Below are 22,082 nucleotides of genomic sequence, written 5' to 3' on the forward strand. Positions count from 1 at the left end.
TCGAACGCTGAGATCGGTTGCACTGTCAACGAACCCACTGAGTGCGAATCGCGAAAGGTCAATGATGTTAAAGGAACTCGATGCCCCAGGCCCCTACCACGTAACCACAATATTGGCTGCAGGAGCGTGAGTAATGGTATCCAGAGGTGAGCATAGAGCATCGTAGCTGAACTTCTTAGCCGGCAAGTAACTCACAACAATGCTACAGTGTTAATGGCGTTCATACAAGCAGAGCCATGGCAAGGATAAACATTGCATTATATCTACAACAACGCTGCCGAAGTTGATATTTCGTCTGAAAGGAACCGAGGAATTTTGCAGAGTGAGAAAGATGTGACAGATGAAATATCAGCGTTCTTGCAAGATGAGCCAATGGTATGAGTGGTGTCGTATATGTTCGACTGTTCGGACAATGTAGTTGAGGAGTAAAGTTATGACGATACGTCCTTAATAAGTCAAAGTGATATTGAAACAGACGTCGAGCTATATAGCTCATCACCCTTGTCGAACAGGGAGCCACGAATCTCTTCTCCAGTGAAACGCAGTTAAGCACAAACGTTGTCCATGGAGCGGGCACTAAACATAATTACGTAGATGGAAGATCATCCGCAGGATAGTAAAAAGACAATAATAAACAGATTTCGAATAAATCCGCAGCAATTTCACCGTGTGCTGCATAAGAAAAGCTACCGATGTTCAAGGGAGAACAACGCGGACTTGTTACAAAAATTGGTGTTTGCGCGTTTCAAGGATGCTCGATACAATTTACACCATTTCATGATAGTGACCTAGTACGTTATGCACATCAAACTGAACGCGACATAGATTTCAAGAGAAGCAGTGGATGTTTGTACAACTTCAGTGCTACAGAATTGGAAGATGTAAGACAACGAAATTTTAATCAAAGATTCAACTTGACGTTGCTCAGCAAACTGCAGAATCGACCAGAAAATTTGCAGATGAGATAAAAAAACTGATCTCATCGTTCAGTAAGGATTTTGTTTTCAACTTCGATCAATCAGAATTTGAAGAGGAAACACACATGAAAGGAACCCAGCAAATTAATGGTACCGAGAGTGTTATATCAAGATCAATTAACACCGATGCCTTCACGCATTCGTATTATTATTCCGACTGTTAATCTGGATGGTAAACTGGCTGCATAGTTATTTATTGTGCTGCGAGAAGTTGGAGGTGCTCTTTCTCGTTTGCTTGACCTTGCAAGGGCAGTAGGGAATATTTGCATCACAGCAAGAAATTGGGAAAATGAGAGTAAAATAACTACAACCATGGTATGAGCAATGCTTTTGGCCAGTAGCTGGTCAAAATAACTTGCTTTTATTTGATTCCTAGTCTGCGTATAAAAATCATACTCCCTTATAGGAAAATTTCCCTCTAAGATTGTGTGACATTGCAATCATACCACTTGGGACCACTGAGCAAATTCAGCCCCTGGAAGTTTGCTTGTTCCATGCCTATAAAACCTATTGTCGGACTATCCGCAGCTGCGTCTTAAAGGGTAGACAGTTTCACTGTATGCTCCAAGACAGTCTGTTTCACATTCGCTTGCATGTCATCACATTCCATCCGATCTCATTATCCCGTTACACCAATATGATTCCACTCGTATGTGCATTCTTTAAGAGTGGATAACTAGCTGCACTGGTTGTAACTCCCAAGGTGTTCGCCTTCGATCTTGATGGTGCGAACTTTTGTGATCACTGGGACGCGCCATTTTTCATTCGATGTTCATAGTGAATGTTAATGGTTTGTTTTAAACATTTCTTGAATGTGGACGATGTCCATTTTGTGAAGCGTAATACATATATACTACAGGAGGTTGATCTCTGCACCTCTCTGACTCTCGTTTCTTGTCACCTTCCTGATGCGCATGGTGAGTCATTAGCAGTTAATATTTTTCCTGTCTTCTAAATCTACATCTACATCTACATCTACATGGATACTCTGCAAATCACATTTAAGCGCCTGGCAGAGGGTTCATCGAACCACCTTCACAATTCTCTATTATTCCAATCTCGTATAGTGCGCGGAAAGAATGAACACCTATATCTTTCCGTACGAGCTCTGATTTCCCTTATTTTATCGTGGTGATCGCTCCGCCCTACGTAGGTCGGTGTCAACAAAATATTTTCACATTCGGAGGAGAAAGTTGGTGATTGGAATTTCGTGAGAAGATTCCGTCGCAACGAAAAACGCCTTTCTTTTAATGATTTCCAGCCCAAATGCTGTATCATTTCTGTGATACACTCTCCCATATTTCGCGGTAATACAAAACGTGCTGCCTTTCTTTGAACTTTTTCGATGTACTCCGTCAGTCCTATCTGGTAAGGATCCCACATGGCGCAGCAGTATTCTAAAAGAGGACGGACAAGCGTAGTGTAGGCAGTCTCCTTAGTAGGTCTGTTACATTTTCTAAATGTCCTGCCAATACAACCCAGCCTTTGGTCTGCCTTCCCCACAACATTTTCTATGTGTTCTTTCCAATTTAAGTTCTTCGTAATTGTAATACCTAGGTATTTCGTTGAATTTACGGCTTTTATATTAGACTGATTTATTGTGTAACCGAAGTTTAACGAGTTCCTTCTCGCACTCATGTGGATGACCTCACACTTTTTGTTATTTAGGTTCAACTGCAACTTTTCGCACCATTCAGATATTTTTTCTAACTCGTTTTGCAGTTTGTTTTGACCTTCTGATGACTTTATTAGTCGATAAACGACAGCGTCATCTGCAAACAACCGGAGACTGCTGCTCAGATTGTCTCCCAAGTCGTTTATATAGATAAGGAACAGCAAAGGGCCTATAACACTACCTTGGGGAACGCCTGAAATCACTTCTGTTTTACTCTATGACTTTCCGTCAATTACTACGAACTGTGATCTGTCTGACAGGAAATCGCAAATCCAGTGACATAACTGAAATGATACTTCATAAGCGCGCAATTTCACTACGAGCCGCTTGTATGGTACAGTGTCAAAAGCCTTCCGGAAATCCAGAAATACGAAATCAGTTTGAAATCCCTTGTCAGTAGCACTCAGCACTTCGTGTGAATAAAGAGCTAGATGTGTTTCACAGGAACGATGTTTTCTAAACCCATGTTGACTGTGTTAGCTTCGAGGTAATTCATAATATTCGAACACAATATATGTTCTAAAATCCTGCTGCATATCGTCGTTAACGATATGGGCCTGCAATTTAGTAGGTTACTCCTACTTCCTTTCTTGAATATTGGTATGACCTGGCGGCGTGGAATTAGCAGAGCGGTCTCAGGCGCTGCAGTCATGGACTGTGCGGCTGGTCCCGGCGGAGGTTCGAGTCCTCCCTTAGGCTTGGGTATGTGTGTTTGTCCTTACGATAATTTAGGTTAAGTAGTGTGTAAGCTTAGGGACTATGGACCTTAGCAGTTAAGTCGCTTAAGATTTCACACACATTTGAACATTTTTTGGTGTGACCTGTGCAACTTTCCAGTCTTTGGGTACGGATCTTTCGTCGAGCGAACGGTTGTATATGATTGTTAAGTATGGAGCTAATGCATCAGCATTCTCCGAAAGGAACCTAACTGGTATACAGTCTGGACCAGAAGACTTGCTTCTATTAAGTGATTTGAGTTGCTTCACTACTCTGAGGATATTTACTTCTACGTTACTCATGTCGGCAGCTGTTCTCGATTCGAATTCTGGAATATTTACTTCGTCTTCTGTTGTTGAAGGCATTTCGGAAGGCTGTGTTTAGTGAATCGGCTTTGGCAGCACTGTCAAATGTAAGAATTGCTTGGTATCGAACGTAGGACCTTATCCTCGCACGTAATTGCGAACTGTATACGCTACCTCTACACCACAGCTACCTATTAAACCATAACTGTTAACACAACACGTACTAAGAACCGAACTTGCGATCTCGCAGTCAAAGTCTTCCTTGTGAAACAGCGCAGTGCTGGCGTACTGACTCAAAATCGGTTGTCATCGGCCGATGTCGGTCGTCGGCGGTATTTCCTGGCGCCGGTGCCACTGCAGCCGCAGCTTAAGAGCACACTGATCACTATATCTACCTGAGTGTATTCCGAAACAGCGGTTCCGCAGTGCTACGGGACCCGCGCAACCGTCGGTTTGCGTGTGCAGACTTACAACAGAGTATCCTGGTACGGCGCGAGGGCAGAGCCAGGCGACCGTACTGCAAGGTCACCGCTCTGCCTTCCCAGCGACGCGTCGCAGCACCGTGATCAGGCTCCAGCCGACGGGGGACTTCCCCGCCTCCGGTGCCGTCCCGCGAACTCGAGGTGGGGAGGGCTCACATGTACCACACCATATAAACCCCGGGCCGGCCTGTTGAGGCATCAGTCCGCTGCAGCTAGCTGGAACCTCTGCGGAAGCGACAGCCAGCCTATACAGCCCTCTCAGGTATGAACTGCGATTTAACTATCTTTCTGTTTGACAACTCCGCATATCTCAAGATCGCATGCGTAAAGCAAATATTCGTACTTTGATTGATTCCTGCGCCAGTCTATTCGTATCGCCAACAACAGCAGTGCGGTATGCTGTGTTATGTCTTTCTTTCCGTAGTTACTGGTTTCTCTTTCTCCTACTAAAATATGAACGTGACACGTCCAGATAAAGAACAGACTGTTTGAAATAATCGAATTATTTAACTGCCTTCTTACCACATTACAAATTCCATTCACGATTGTTTGCAAATAACTGTACTTTCATGGTACACGTACAGAAACGAGACAGTGAAATACATGGAAAACTTCATAACATATTCCGATTACCTTGTAGCCTCTTCGCTACGTCACTGTACATCTGGAAGTCAGAGGTTCATCAGGTCTTTCTGTTGTCATGTGAGGATATTCACTGCGAATCAATGTGCCAGAAACTGTTGAACTGTGAATTCTGTTGATTTCTTTTGTATACGTCTCAGTGAATTTGCTCCCACATATTTAACATAAACAGCTTTCAAAGATGACACCCCACCCAAACTGCATGGATATTTCAGTAATAAATATGTAATATGTAACTTTTTTACTAATTTACTTACGGCTTCTAGCATGCATACTTTTTCGGCGTCACAATTTAAAAGTATCTACAAAAATATCGAAGTAATATTCAGGGCACGCTTTCTTTAATTTTCCTTCGAACTGTTGTTATTTAGAGGGTGATTCAGGTGCCCCTACCTATAGGGTTTCTGCAGCCCATTACGCCTTCGAATGCCACATGTAAGATTTTTAAGTTCTCTCCCTCGCTACATGCAGACTAATAGTCCAACAGCAAGAAGTGAATAGGACCTTTTTGTAGGAAATTTAATACAACTAAATTTTGTACTGGGATACGTTTTCATTAGAGGCCGCAGCTTTCGAATTACTCGAGAAAACGCACAATAGTAACCTTCAAATGAGTTTTTCTTGAATAACTCGAATACTGTGGCCTCCAGGGAAAACGTATCCCACTAAAAAATTTAACTACGTTACATTTCCTACAAAAAAGTCCTGCGCACTTTCTCTGTAGGACTAATAGTTCGTGCGCAGATAGAAAGAGAATAAGAGTGTGAAATTTGGAGGTGTTGCGGTTTACATAAAACCCTTTGGTAAGGGCAGCTGAATCCCCTGTATATTCAATTACACTACTAGATATAAGCTTACCGTTAACCCTTGTTTGTATTAAAAAATTTAATTGTATGCTTCATTTAATTTCAACGTCCATCATTCCTTTTTTATGTTATATTGTGTTATAAACCTGGTTATGGCGTCATATCCACTTCTGATTTTATTTCAAGGAACTGAGATATCGCAATGTGGCAGGTAGTGACCGAATCTCGAAAGCTCCCTTATAAATTCGACTTTGCTTTTCTCATAGCGCCTGCACTGAAACAGGATGTGATTTAGACCACTAAATGGTTCGTCATCGCATTGACAGTAGTGTATATCCAGCACGAAGATTTTATGTAAGTGGATGCGGGAAGACATAACTGAGACGTATTCTCATTCCTTGAGTTTGAGAACTTTAAAAACCATCTCTGTCTTGATATGAATGGCTTTATACTTACATAGATTTCATCTCTTGCTTTTTGACTTTCGTTCCATTGATTCTGTTACGAGAGAACTGCTTGTCGTTTTATTTTCAGCATGTAATCTGTGTATGGGAGTTTCATGTCTTCTGCTGCTCATTCCATCTACGCTAGTCGAAATCCTTTGTCCATGTGTTTAATGCTACAGTGAGTTTGATCTATATGAATTCTGTAATTTGACCAGTTGTCTTTGCCTGGTGGCAGCGATCTACTGCGTCTGGGATGTATTTACCAGTTATCTTGTACTAACTTCTGTAACTACTTGATTTCAGAACGCTTTGTAAGTCTGTGATTATTACTTTACCGTTTTGAGGATTTTCAGGGATATGTTGTGACTTACTGCCACCATAACTTATACGTTATACAACTTATTACTTAAATAAATTTTCCACTAAAATATTCCAAAGAAAAATAATAATATCGTCTGCTCTTGTCAATGGTTGAAATACATCCTCAACATCGATATTCCACGTTAAAAAATAATGTTTTTACGTTAGAAAAATACTGTTGTTCATAAATACTAATGATGCTTCAGTTTGACCAGCACAGACAATTACCGTCACGTCTCCTCAAATGACACCGCATGAAAATCAAGCACTATCGCCCTTTCTATTAATCTTTGTATTGATTCTATAGTATGGTTACCTCTTTCCCATAGTCCTGTGTCTGTCCCTTCCTGTCACAAACACTAGCAATGCCTTCCAAAACTATTGATCCCTCTTTTTCCTACGGATTATTTTTTTTATACTGTGGTAAGGTCTTATGGGACCTAAGCTTATACACTACTTAATCTAACTTACGCTAAAGACAAGACACACACATACCCAGGCCCGAGGGAGGACTCGAACCTCCGATGGACGAGCTGCGCGGACCGTGACAAGGCTCCCTAGACCGCTCGGATACCCTGCGCGGCCTTCAGATTAGATTAGACATACTTTTGGATCCATAGACTCATAGTAAGGATGTAGTTCATGTCGTAAAACATTCATGGGGTGACTTCGTGATGATGTTACAAACTTTCTGGGATGATGGAGAAGGGTAAATATGTCAAATGGAACAAAAAGTAAGTGAACTGCAAAGGAGACAGGGATTTCTGGTCAGTGAGTACGGGGTAATATCAACAGTAACAGAATACCTTATAACAGGAGTTGGATTAGTTATGAATAGCAAGATAGGGCAGAGTTGAACAGTTCAGTGATAGGGTTTTCCTCATCAGATCGACAACAACCCAACACAGACAACAATAGTAGATGTATACATGCCGACGACGCAAGGAGAAGATGAAGACATCTAAAAAATATATGAGGATACTGAACGGATAATTCAGTACGTAAAGGGAGATGAAAATCTTATAGTCATGGGGGATTGGCACATGGTTGCAGGGGAAAAAACAGAAGAAGGGGTTACGGGATAGTATGCGCGTGGTAGTAGCAATGAGAAAGGATAAAGACGAATTGAGTTTGGCAGTAAATTTCAGCTAGTAATAGCGAATATTCGTTCGAGAATCGCAAGAGGAGGTATACTACGAAAAGGCCGGAAGGTAAGGAAAGATTTCAGTTAGGACGCGTCATGGTCACGCAGAAATTCCAAAATCCGATACCGGATTGTAAGGCGCACCCTGGAGCAGATATAGACTCAGCTCACAATTTAGTAATGATGAAGAGCAGGCTGAAGTTCAGGAGACCAGTCAGGAAGAATTAATGCTGAAAGAAGGAGACACGAAAGTTCTAAGGAATAAAGAGATACGCTTCAAGTTCTCTGAGGCTTTAGATACTGCAATAGTGAATAGCTCAGTAGACAGTTCAATTGAAGGGGAATGGACATCTAAAGGACAATTAGAGAAACTGGAAACATAAACACAGGTAAAAGGATGGTAATCCGAGGGAATTATGGGTAACAGAAGAAATACTTAGGCTGATCGACGAAAAGAGGAAGTACAAAGCGTTCAGGGAAGTCCACGAATATAGAAATATAAGCCACATAGAAACGACGTAACTAGGAAGTGCGGCCGGCCGCGGTGGTCTAGCGGTTCTAGGCGCTCAGTCCGGAGCCGCGCGGCTGCTACGGTCGCAGGTTCGAATCCTGCCTCGGGCATGGATGTGTGTGATGTCCTTAGGTTAGTTAGGTTTCAGTAGGGGACTGATGACCACAGATGTTAAGTCCCATAGTGCTCAGAGCCATTTGAACCATTTTTTTGAACTAGGAAGTGCGGGGAAGCTAAGGCAAACTGGTTGCATGAAAAGTGTGAAGAAATCGGAAAAGAAATGATTGTCAGTAGGACTGACTCAGCATATAGAAAGTCAAAACGACCTTCGGTGAGATTAAAGCAAGAGCGGTAACATTAAGAGTGCAATGGGAATTTTACTGTCAAATGCAGAAGAGAGAGTAGATAAATGGAAAGAGTACACTGAAAGCCTTTATGAGGGGGTCTTGTGTGATGACGTGATAGACGAAGAAACAGGAGTCGACAGCGAAGAGGTAGGGGATCCAGTATTAGAGTCAGAATTTAAAAAAAGCCTTGGAAGACTTAAGATCAAATATGGTAGACGATCTATATAACCTTCCACCGGAATCTATAAATCATTGGGAGAAGCGGCAACAAAATGGCTGTTTCGTATGTAGGATGTATGAGACTGGCGATATATTATCAGACTACAAATGAAAAGACACAACTTCAGAAACTATATTGGTCTCATACATATGTAGTTTTATGTGGATAAACAGCAGCGACGAGTGAAAATTTGTAGCAAGGCCAGGAATCGAACCGAGGTCTCCCGCTTACTAGGCTGGTGCGTTAGCCACTAAGCCACCTTGGCACAGCAGTTTATACAACAGCACGGATTAGCGTGGCATGCCTCTCTCCTCGATCCAAATTTTCACTGCCGCCGCAGCCTTCTTTAAATTTTCCCTTACACCCGAACAGAATTACCGAGGCTCTCCATTTTCTGGAATAACATGTCAGCATCGAACGTAAATGGGGGTTCTGGAATAGCAGCTCAGCATCAGATGTAAATGGGAGATCCAGCCTGAAATCCAGGCAAAGGTACTTATACAAATGAAATGACACAGCTTTAGAGACTTTACTGGTCTCATACTGTATGAGAGCAGTGACGTCTCTAAAGTTGTGTCATTTCATTTGTAGAAGTACCTTCGCCTGTATTCCAGGCTGGATCCCTCACTTACACTCGATGTTGACATGCTATTCCAGAACATGGAGAGCCTCGGTAATTCAGTTCAGGGGGGATTTAAAGTAGGCTGGGACGGCAGTGAGAATCTGGATCGAGGAGAGAGGCGTGGCAGGCTGATCCGTGCAGTTGTGTGGTTGGTTGTTTCGGGGAAGGAGACCAGACAGTGAGGTCATCGGTCTCATCGGATTAGGGAAGGACGGGGAAGGAAGTCGGCCGTGCCCTTTGAAAGGAATCATCCCGGCATTTGCCTGGAGCGATTTAGGGAAATCACGGAAAACCTAAATCAGGATGGCCGGACGCGGGATTGAACCGTCGTCCTCCCGAATGCGAGTCCAGTGTCTAACCACCGCGCCACCTCGCTCGGTCGCAGTTGTGTGAATCGCTATGTAAGGTGGCTTAGTGGCTAACAAACCTGTCTAGTAAACAGGAGACACGGGTTCGATTCCCGGTCTTGGCACATGTTTACAGTCGTCGTTTCAGTCTATATACATAAAAAAATACCATCAAACTTTCGGAAAAACATATGGATTTAGAATAAATCAAATAATGGCAATCGTAATGAGAAGTTGCAAAAATCAGAATTCCGAAAAACTTAACATCAGAATTGGGGATCACGAAGTAGTTGAAGTTAAGAAATTCTGCTACTTAGGCAGCAAAATAATCCACGATGGACGGAGCGAGGAAGGCAAAAAAAGCAGACTAGCACTGGCAAAAATGGCATTCCTGGCCACGAGAAATCTATTAGTGTCAAACATAGGTCTCAATTTGAGTTAAAAATATCTGAGAATGTACGTTTGGAGCATTGTATGGTAGTGAAACATGGACTGTGAGAAAACGGGAACAGAAGAGAATCGAAGCATTTTAAATGTGGTGCTACAGAAGAATGCTGAAAATTTGGAGGACTGCTAAGATGAGGAACGAGGAAGTTCTCCCCAGAATCGCCATAGAGAGGAATATATGGAAAGCACTGACAAAAAGAAAGGACAGGTTAAAAAATGGCTCTGAGCACTATGGGTCTTAACTTCTAAGGTCATCAGTCCCCTAGAACTTAGAACTGCTTAAACCTCACTAAACTAAGGACATCACACACATCCATGCCCGAGGCAGGATTCGCACCTGCGACCGTAGCGGTCGCGCGGTTCCACACTGTAGCGCCTAGAACCGCGCGGCCACCGCGGTCGGCGAAGGGACAGGATGACTGAATATCTGTTAAGGCCAAAGAGAATCACCTCCATATTGCTAGATGGAGTTGTGGAGAATAAAATTTGTAGAGGAAGACAGATATTGGAATGCATTCAATAAATAATTGAGGACTTAGCAAGTGCTACTCTGAGATGAAAGATTGGCTCATGAGAGGAATTCGTGGAGAGCCACATCAAACCAGTCAGTTTTACAGACGAATGGAAAAACTGGTAGAAGCCGACCTCGGGGAAGATCAGTTTGGATTCCGTAGAAATGTTTTGTTGGAACACGTGAGGCAATACTGACACTACGACTTATCTTAGAAAATAGATTAAGGAAAGGCAAAAAGGTGGGAATTTAAGGAGATGGGACCTGGATAAACTGACAGAACCAAGGGTTGTAGAGAGTTTCAGGGAGAGCATTAGAGAACGATTATCAAGAATGGGAGAAAGAAATACAGTAGAAGAAGAATGGGTAGCTTTGAGAGATGAAATAGTGAAGGCAGCAGAGGATCAAGTAGGTAAAAAGACAAGGGCTAGTAGGAACCCTTGTGTAACAGAAGAAATATTGATTTTAACTGATGAAAGGAGAAAATATAAAAATGCAGTAAATGAAGCAGGCAAAAAGGAATACAAATGTCTCAAAAATGATATCGACAGGAAGTGCAAAATGGCTAAGCAGAGATGGCTAGAGGACAAATGTAAGGATGTAGAGCCTTACCTCACTAGGGGTAAGATAGATACTGCCTACAGGAAAATTAAAGAGACCTTTGGAGACAAGAGAACCACTTGCACGAATATCAAGAGCTCAGATGGAAACCCAGTTCTAAGCAAAGAAGAGAAAGCAGAAAGGTGGAAGGAGTATATAGAAGGTCTATACATGGGCGATGTACCTGAGGACAACATTATGGAAATGGAAGAGGATGTAGATGAAGACGAAATGGGAGATATGATACTGCGTGAAGAGTTTAATAGAGCGCTGAAAGACCTAAGTCAAAACAAGGCCCCAGGAGTAGACAAAATACCATTAGAACTACTGACAGCCTTGGGAACTATCAGTTTAATAAGCCATGGCTGCAAAATACTAACACGAATTCTTTACAGACGAATGGAAAAACTGGTAGAAGCCGACCTCGGGGAAGATCAGTTTGGATTCCGTTGAAATGTTTTGTTGGAACACGTGAGGCAATACTGACACTACGACTTATATTAGAAAATAGATTAAGGAAAGTCAAACCCACGTTTCTAGCATTTGTATACTTAGAGAAAGCTTTTGACAATGTTGACTGGAATACTCTCTTTCAAATTCAGAAAGTGGCTGGGGTAAAATACAGAGAGCGAAAGGCTATTTACAATTTGTACAGAAACCAGATGGCAGTTATAAGAGTAGAGGGGCATGAAAGGGAAGCAGTGGTTGGGAAGGGAGTGAGACAGGGTTGTAGCCTATCCCCGATGTTATTCAATCTGTATACTGAGCAAGCAGTAAAGGAAACAAAAGAGAAGTTCGGAGTATGTATTAAAATCCATGGAAAAGAAATAAAAACTTTGAGGTTCGCCGATGACATTGTAATTCTGTCAGAGACAGCAAAGGATTGGATTAGATTAGATTAGATTAGATTAGTACTAGTTCCATGGATCATGAATACGATATTTCGTAATGATGTGGAATGAGTCAAATTTTCCAATACATGACATAATTAAGTTAATTTAACAACATAATTAAGTTAATATAACAACTTTTTTATTTGTCTTTTTATTTTTTTAAAAAAAATTATAATTTTTTGTTTCGTTTTTTTCTTTTTTTTTAATTTACATCTAAAAATTCCTCTATGGAATAGCAGGAGTTGTCATTCAGAAATTCTTTTAATTTCTTCTTAAATACTTGTTGGTTATCTGTCAGACTTTTGATACTATTTGGTAAGTGACCAAAGACTTTAGTGGCAGTATAATTCACCCCTTTCTGTGCAAAAGTTAGATTTAATCTTGAATAGTGAAGATCATCCTTTCTCCTAGTATTGTAGTTAAGCACACTGCTATTACTTTTGAATTGAGTTTGGTTGTTAATAACAAATTTCGTAAGAGAGTATATATACTGAGAAGCTACTGTGAATATCCCTAGATCCTCAAATAAATGTCTTCAGGCTGATCTTGGGTGGAATCCAGCTATTATTCTGATTATTATTTATTCCTCAGTGATGAATTACCCCAAAATATGATGCCATATGCAAGCAATGAGTGAAAATAGGCGTAGTAAGCTAATTTACTAAGATGTTTATCTCCAAAATTTGCAATGACCCTTATTGCATAAGTAGCTGAACTCAAACGTTTCAGCAGATCATCAATGTGTTTCTTCCAATTTAATCTCTCATCAATGGACACACCTAAAAATTTTGAATATTCTACCTTAGCTATATGCTTCTGATTAAGGTCTATCTTTATTAATGGCGTCATACCATTTACTGTACAGAACTGTATGTACTGTGTCTTATCAAAATTCAGTGAGAGTCCGTTTACAAGGAACCACTTAGTAATTTTTCTGAAAGACATTATTGACAATTTCATCAGTTAATCCTTGTTTGTCAGGTGTGATTACTATACTTGTATCATCAGCAAAGAGAACTAACTTTGCCTCTTCATGAATATAGAATGGCAACTCATTAACATATATTAAGAACGACAAAGGACCCAAGACTGACCCTTGTGGAACCCCATTCTCGATAGTTCCCCAGTTTGAGGAATGTGCTGATCGTTGCATATTATGAGAACTGCTTATTTCAACTTTCTGCACTCTTCCAGTTAGCTACGAATTAAACCATTTGTGCACTGTCCCACTCATGCCACAATACTTGAGCTTGTCTATCAGAATTTCATGATTTACGCAATCAAAAGCCTTTGAGAGATCACAAAAAATCCCAATGGATGGTGTTCGGTTATTCAGATCATTCAAAATTTGATTGGTGAAAGCATATATGGCATTTTCCGTTGAAAAAACTTTCTGGAAACCAAATTGACATTTTGTTAGCACTTCATTTTTACAGATATGTGAAGCTACTCTTGAATACATTACTTTCTCAAAAATTTTGGATAATGCTGTTAGAAGGGAGATTGGACGATAATTGTTGACATCAGATCTATCCCCTTTTTTATGCAAAGGTATAACAATAGCATATTTCAGTCTATCAGGGAAAATGCCCTGTTCCAGAGAGCTATTACACAGGTGGCTGAGAATCTTACTTATCTGTTGAGAACAAGCTTTTAGTATCTTGCTGGAAATGCCATCAATTCCATGTGACTTTTTGCTTTTAAGCAAGTTCATTATTTTCCTAATTTCAGAGGGAGAAGTGGGTGAGATTTCAATTGTATCAAATTGCATAGGTATGACCTCTTCCATTAACAGCCTAGCATTTTCTAATGAACACCTGTATTGTGCTATATCCACAACATTTAGAAAATTATTATTAAAAATATTTTCAACTTCTGACTTAATGTTCGTAAAGTTTTCATTCAATTTGATGGTAATACTGTCTTCCTGTGCTCTTGGTTGACCTGTTTCTCTTTTAATAATATTCCAAATTGTTTTAATTTTATTATCAGAGTTGCTGATTTCAGACATCATACACATACTTCTGGACTTTTTAATAACTTTTCTTAATATAGCACAGTAGTTTTTATAATATTTGATAGTTTCTGGGTCACTACACTTTCTTGCTGTCAGATACATTTCCCTTTTCCGTTTACAAGATATTTTTATACCCTTAGTAAGCCATGGTTTGTTACATGGTTTCTTACGAGTATATTTAACTATTTTCTTGGGGAAGCAGTTTTCAAATGCATTTACAAAAGTGTCATGAAATAAATTATATTTTAAATTGGCATCAGGCTCGCGGTACACCTCATCCCAGTCTAACTGCTGTAGGCTTTCCCTGAAATTTGCAATTGTTAAATCGTTGACTGAACGTACTACTTTGGAGGACTGTTTAGTACTGCTGAATGGAGCTATGTCATATATTGTAACTAGCTGTGCACCATGATCAGAAAGACCATTCACAACAGGCTGAGCATTCATCTGGTTAAACTTATCTTGGTCTATAAAGAAGTTATCTATCAGTGAGCTGCTATCCTTTACCACCCGAGTAGGAAAATCAATAACGGGTGTCAAATTGAAAGAACCGAGTAATACCTCAAGGTCATTTTTCCTATTACCCTCTTTCATAGAATCTACATTGAAGTCCCCAAAAATAATAATTTGCTTCCCCCTGTCTGACAGATAGCACAAGGAATCCAAATTTTTCAGAAATAGATGAAAATTTCCCGATGGGGACCTATATACAGTTACAATTATAAATGTGCCTTTATTTAATTTAAGCTCACAGGCACATGCTTCTGTATGTTTCTCTACACAAAACTTTTTTGTTTCTATACTTTTTGCACAATGATAACTTTTGACATTTAAGGCAACTCCTCCTTTTTCCATATTTTCTCTAGTTACATGTGCAGAGAGCTTATATCCACTTACATTTACCTGATCTATATCAGTAACAGTGTGATGCTCAGACAGGCATAGTATATCTATTTCATCCTCAACTTCTAAATCTTCTAAACAAACCAGAAGATCATCTATTTTATTCTTTAAGCTCCCAATATTTTGATGAAATATACTTACATTTTTTTTAATTATACTTTTATGAGAACCTTCCCTTATTCTAACATTTGCAGTACTCTCCTGTCTGAGTTTCTCATTGTACTTAGGCCTAGTTCCTATACCAGTGGTCACATGGTGTTCAGAGAGGCAGATTATGTCAACTGGGTTGGGTGACTTTAATTCATCAATGCAAATTACCTAGGACTGAGATACAACTTGGTGGAGATAAAATTTCTGGTGATTGGTGAAAATTTATAATTGACAGCTGTGATTGGTGATCCAATGTGCTAGAATTGTGCTGTTTAATTTCTTTCCTAAACTGAAGATTTGTTTCAATCCTGACCTCTCGTAGAACTTGACATCTTTCTGTCTTACCTATCCTAAAAAAGGTGCTGTTCCAACACCTGTAACCACTGGTATTTTACCATTCATGGCAGTGCCTCCCCCCCTTAAATTTCCTGCTATTACCCCAGCCAGTTTACCCTTCCCTTTCCTGTTGAGATGTAGGCCGTGCCTGGTATAGTCCCACCTACTGAGAGAATCAACAGGAACCACACCAATATGAGCCCCCGCACCTGACCCAAGCAGCCGTTCCAACTCCAACTTAACTCTCCCAACAGAAGAGTTCAAATGAGGTCGGTCATGGCGTCTCAGGACAGATACAAATTCAACATTGGTGTGTCTCGATGCCGACGCAATCTTTACCAGGTCACACTCTATACTGTACCCAGGATCTCTGTCGATACTGTTCCCTGGCCCTCCCACAATAACCACGGTGTCTTCCCTGGTAAATCCTTTACAGAGTGAACATAAATCCTCTGTCACCTGATCCAGACTAGCACTTGGCTTGAAAAAATTTGCGTCCTGGTATTCTGGCCCTAATTCCTCCTGCAGAAGTTGGCCTACACCTCTGGCATGAGAACTGGCTAACAACAAAACTTTCTTCCTTTTCGATGACTTTCCTACATTCTTTTTCAATTTCCTATTGAAAGTTTGTTGTGTCCTGTCTACACCTACCTCTGCTTGAGGCTCATCAGTTTCTAACTGAAGCAACAGGTCAAACTTATTTTTGACATTCACCACAAAATTGTCAGACTTAGTTCTAGGTCTGTTCCTTCTGTTACCTGTTGCTGCTTCCCACCTCTCTTTGCCCTTTTCCCTCCTTAACCTGTCCAGATCTTCCCTAGACTGACCTAGCTCAGCCTGAAGGGCAACAATTTTCCCCTCCTGTTCCACTATCTTCCTATCTCTGCTGCAAATCCTACATAACCACTGATGAGCCTGATCCACTTTCCCGACACCCACGCCACTGCAGTCCCCCTAGTGAAAAAAACTACTGCATCCATCACACCAAACCCCGGAATTAACAACTCTACGCAAGTCAGGCACTTCTCACTCATGGCAAAAATAATACTTTAGCTAGAATAAATCAATTAAATTACCGAAAATCAAAAAAGGTGTTACAAGAATTAAGCCTATTCACAAATGTATATAAGCAAGTTTCTGACTTAAAATTCCGCTGTTTTTCTGAGATCTGTATTAAAACAATGAAGGTATACGCTATTTATTATATATTTCACTCGATGGAATGAAAAAAACGACAATTAAACGAGATACTTTAAGTTTGATTCCCCAAAAACGTTACGAGAATTAGGCCTATAAACAAATGTATATAAGCAAGTTTCTAATATAAGGTTACGCTGTTTTTCTGAAATCTGTATTAAAGCAATGAAGTTATACGCTATTTTCGGTAGTTTACTTATTTGTTAGCAAGAAACTAGTCAAATTACCCGTGAAACAAGAAACAAACACGTTTACAAAATTTAAGCCTAAACGCGACTTCGCGAAGTTAGATCTTTTCGTGTTTTCTGAAAAAATACGCAAAGAAAAGTGAAACTTTTAACGGCAAGACTAAACGATACACTAATGCACGTATTTAATTTGTTGTCGGTGTTAAACTAAATTATATTCCTGTCTAAATCACTTAACTTTCTGGAAATAGTTTCTGGAGTCACTTACTCGGCGGCCATCTTGGAAGAAATGTTGAAGAGCAGCTGAACGGAATGGACAGAGTCTTGAAAGGAGGATATAAAATGAACATCAATAAAAGCAAAACGAGGATAATGGAATGTAGTCGAATTAAGTCTGGTGATGCTGAGGGAATTAGATTAGGAAATGAGACACTTATAGTAGTAAAGGAATTTTGCTATTTGGGGAGCAAAATAACTGATGATGGTCGAAGTAGAAAGGATATAAAATGTAGACTGGCAATGGCAAGGAAAGCGTTTCTGAAGAAGACAAATTTGTTATAGATTTAAGTGTCAGGAAGTCGTTTCTGAAAGAATTTGTATGGAGTGTGGTCATGTATGGAAGCGAAACGTGGACGATAAATAGTTTAGACAAAAAGAGAATAGAATCTTTCGAAATGTGGTGCTACAGGAGAATGCTGAAGATGAGATGGGTAGATAACATAACTAATGAGGAGGTACTGAATAGAATTGGGGAGAAGAGAAATTTGTGACACCACTTGACTAGAAGAAGGGATCGGTTGTTAGGACATATTCTGAGGCATCAAGGGATCACCATTTTAGTATTGGAGGGCAGCGCGGAGGGTAAAAATCGTAGAGGGAGACCAAGAGATGAATACACTAAACAGATTCAGAAGGATGTAGGTTGCAGTAAGTACTGGGAGATTAAGAAGCTTACACAGGATAGAGTTGCATGGAGAGCTGCATTAAACCAGTCTCTAGACTGAAGACCACAACAACAACAACAGTTACTGTAAATATACTTCTAAAGAAACAGAAACTGATGCGTAATAGGCATGAAACAAATCATAGGGTTACAGATCGAAAGACGCTGAATGAAACGCAGTTGGTTTTGAAGAGGGAAATGCGTGAACCCTTCAGTGACTATATATTCAGCACATCACAAAATCCCAAGAAAATTCTTCGTCATATGCATGAATGCTGGGCTCAGTTTTCAAGTGTTACTTTAGAAAGGAAAATCCATGGGTGTTACCATTATTTAATTATCGCAGAACTACAATGATGTGTGAAACACAGGATGGTCGGAAACAGTCTGAAAATCTTGTAAGGATGCTGCAGGTACGTTGTGCTGAGAAATAAATGCTGAAAAAAAATCGATATGTTGCGCTGTTTCCGACTTACTTAGCATTGAAGTTTGCTGTTGTCATTGCATAGATGACAGAACACTAGACCACTCACCCTCTGTCCAGTTTTTGTATCGCTGTCGTGTTTGACTTTAGGAAACCAACGAAGAACAAGTTTGGCGACACCGCGTCTGCCAGGTCGCTTGAATTTGCCCGCGCAACTGCCTGATTGGCTAACTCAATGCTAATTAACTCAGGAATGGCGAATATTTTCTGAATAGTTATTTCTCAGCACAACCCACGCTGCAACACACTTACAAACTTTTCTTATCACCCTGTAGATACTAATGTATTCGCCGGCCGGTGTGGCCGAGCGGTTCTAGGCGCTTCAGTCTGGAACCGCGGGATCGCTACGGTCGCAGGTTCGAATCCTGCTTCGGGCATGGATGTGTGTGATGTCCTTAGGTTGGTTAGGTTTAAGTAGTTCTAAGTTCTAGGGGGCTGATGACCTCAGATGTTAAGTCCCATAGTGCTCAGAGTCATTTGAACCATATTTTTACTAGTATATTGGTGTCGGGAAATAGCTGAAATCACTACAAATCATCGAAGATCCAGAGCTGTAAGGAATCCTTATCCGGTTCTGTGCCTACCTTATGGTTCAGTTAACCGATCTTTAAACGATAATCTACCACAAACACTTAGAACGAAAAACCTTGCCAATGGTTGGAAGAATTTACAAGTCACACCACTCTACAAACAGAGTAGTAGAAGTGATGCAGGAAACTACCGTCGAATTGACATCCATTTGTTGTAGAACATTAGAAAATATTTTGAGCTCAATTGTACTGAGGTATGTCGAAGAAAAGGACCTTTTCCATGTCAGCACGCATGGGTTCCGGAAACATCGATCATGTGCAACCTAATTCATTTGTTTCACGTGACGTCTTGAAAGCCATGGATCAAAGTAGTCAGGTAGATACAGTATTTTTAGATTTCCGAAAAGTATTAGCCTCCGTACCACATCTACGCTTATTTTCAAAAGCACGATCGTATACAATACCAAGCGAAATTTGTGAAGGAATTGACCTTTTCTTGGTAAGGAGGAAGCAGCTAGTTATCTTTACTGGGAGAGTCATTGATGTATGTATAAGTAACGACAGGAGTGATCAAGGTAAGCATTTTCGGACCTTCGTTGTTCATGCTGTATACTAATGACCCTGTAGACAACATTATCAGTAACCTCAGACATTTCTCAGATATGAAACTTCCTGGCAGATTAAAACTGTGTGCCGGACAGAGACTCGAACTCGGGACCTTTGCCTTTCGCGGGCAAGTGCTCTACTAACTGAGCTACCCAAGCACGACTCACGCCCCGTCCTCACAGTTTTACTTCCTCCAGTACCTCGCCTCCTACCTTCCAAACTTTACAGAAGCTCTCCTGCGAACCTTGCAGAACTAGCACTCCTAAAAGAAAGGATATTGCGGAGATATGGCTTAGCCATAGCCTGGGGGATGTTTCCAGAATGAGATTTTCACTCTCAGAGTGAAAATCTCATTCTGGATTTCGCAGATAATCCAGTAAGCTATGGTAATCTACCGTCTGAAAAACGCTCCACAAATATTCCGTGCACTTCACGAAACGAAAAAAGGTAGAATGCTACGACTGCTATATGAACGAGTCGCAATGTGAATAGTGCAGCTTATACAAACACCTGAAAGTAACAGTTTTTAGGGTGTGTGTGTGTGTGTGTGTGTGTGTGTGTGTGTGTGTGTCCACTTGTCGAAATATCGGAGTATACAGGCAATATATTTGTCGGTTGTTAAGCAAACATTTGATATTACGCTTTGGTAATCTGATCTCCTTTGTAGTTTTTAGAAGTACTGGATACATTCTGCATGCTGCACACACAATTTTGTCAGCTCACTAGCACTAAATTGATTAAATACAGAAAATGCTACATCTCCACGTACTGCCATCTAAAGCAGTCAAACAGTATTGCAGAACACCAGTCCTACAACATCAGTTTGCTAATGGCGTGTTTCATTTCGCAACGCTGTATTCCAGTTGTACGCTACGATAAGTTTCTGGTCCATCACGGACAGTATATCCTTGTGTCACTTCTATACTGCCTGGCAAAAAATGTTAAGCTCCTAGAAAGGTAGGAGGAAACGAAATGAAACTGGGATGAATGTGATGTTACTGCTGTGATTACTAAATCGAGTCAAATTTACAAAGAACCTGTCAGTATCAGCCCGCTTACCGGTATCAAGTAGCACCGCTCTCTGACCTGAATGCGTGGATTGAAGCGGTTGTGAATGGTGTCATAAAGCCCTCCTATTCTCTACTGTGGCAAGCTGGCCCACAACTGTCGTAATTGGTCCTCGATGTCCTGGACGTTGGCACTGCGACAGAGTTGACGTTCGAACTGGTCCCACACATGTTCTATCAGGGACAGATCTTGGGATATTTTTGCACGGTAATACTTCAGCATCACGCAGACAGATCATATAGACACATGCCATATGTGGGCGAACGTTATCCTGTTGAAAAATGGCATCACGACTCTGTCGCCTTGCAGGTAACAGTGACGGTGCAGAATGTCAGTGAGTGCCGTTGTGCCTTCAGAGTCCTCTTGTTCGTTACCAGCCGTGGTCTGAAGTCATACCCGAAGGCTTCCCAAACCATGACGCCAAGAGCAATACCACTGTGCCTCTCCAAAGCCTTGCAAGAATCGGATATCTCCTCACGTCGCCGCCATCCTCGCCGACGATGACCGTATGGGACTGTGCAGAACCGCGATTTCATTGTTGAACACAATGAGACTCCATTCGTTAGCACACTATGCTTCGCGGTCACGATGCCACTCCAAATGCAGCCGTGTGTGTTGTTGTGTTAACGGTAGCCTACGCACTGGAGAGTAATTCACTTGCCGGCTGCTGGGAGTCCATTACTTGTTTCCGGATGGCAGGCGCAGATCAGAAGGGTCTACGATGTTCTTGGTGCACAATACGAGTATCCTCCTCTCTCGACGTCAGAATTGGTCGATAGAAGCGCAGATCACGAGTTACCTGTCCCAAGGCTCCCAAGCAATCGACCAATGAGCCATGTCACATCTTTACGCACCACAAATTTGGATATTTCACGATTCGACCATCCGGCCAAATGGAGACCCAAAATGTGGTCACTTTCAAACTCCGTCAGGTACTGATAACGCTGTCTCACAGGAGTACACGGTATCGCTGTGTCCTTCCCAGTAGTCACTCAACACCTGACATTGTGGAAATGGAAATCAGCGCACGGCAGTGTGGGACGGGAGTTCCCCCATTCGGTGAAGTTCGGCCACCGAGGGCAAGTACCTATTGCATTCGACGCCACATTGGGCGACTTGCGCGTCGGAATAATGAAATGATGATGAGGATAAGACCCAATCCCTGAGAAAATCTACTGCCCCAGCCGGGAATCGAACCCGGGCCTCTTGGCGTGGCATTCCGCTGCGCTGACCACTCAGCTAACGGGGGCGGACATCTGACATTGTTCACGCCCCTTAAATACCCAACCACGTCTGGTAACAATGCTAAACACAAACAACATTAATGTCTTCTGGCGGCTGTTCTACCTGTCACAGAGGATTGCAACTCCAATCATTTACACACCGGCCACTTGTGTCGATGTGTACGAAGTTACACCGACACCCGATAGTTCACCTTCTTCGTCAGGTACTGTACTTCTGTAGCCATCCAGTATCAAGTGCGTATTCATCGCGATGGATTTTTTTGTGTCAATCGCTTCTGCTCGAGAATGCGCGTGACATACCACCATGTAAATCAGATCGGTTTCAGATAAAGCATGGTTTAAATAGAGTTTGGAATACTTTGTG

General features: G+C 41.3%; 1 protein-coding gene across 1 annotated transcript in view; it reads left to right on the plus strand.

Moving 5' to 3' along the window:
* The first annotated feature begins 4,338 nt into the window (after positions 1-4,338).
* LOC124712318 (vanin-like protein 3) overlaps positions 4,339-22,082 on the plus strand; it is a 158,284-nt gene continuing 140,540 nt past the window's right edge. Inside the window, exon 1 of the mRNA XM_047242612.1 lies at positions 4,339-4,418. The gene's annotated coding sequence lies outside the window, so the exon portion shown is untranslated. The remainder of the gene's footprint in view (positions 4,419-22,082) is intronic.

Source organism: Schistocerca piceifrons, chromosome 8 (genome assembly GCF_021461385.2).
Source record: "Schistocerca piceifrons isolate TAMUIC-IGC-003096 chromosome 8, iqSchPice1.1, whole genome shotgun sequence".
NCBI classification, from domain to species: Eukaryota; Metazoa; Arthropoda; class Insecta; order Orthoptera; family Acrididae; genus Schistocerca; species Schistocerca piceifrons.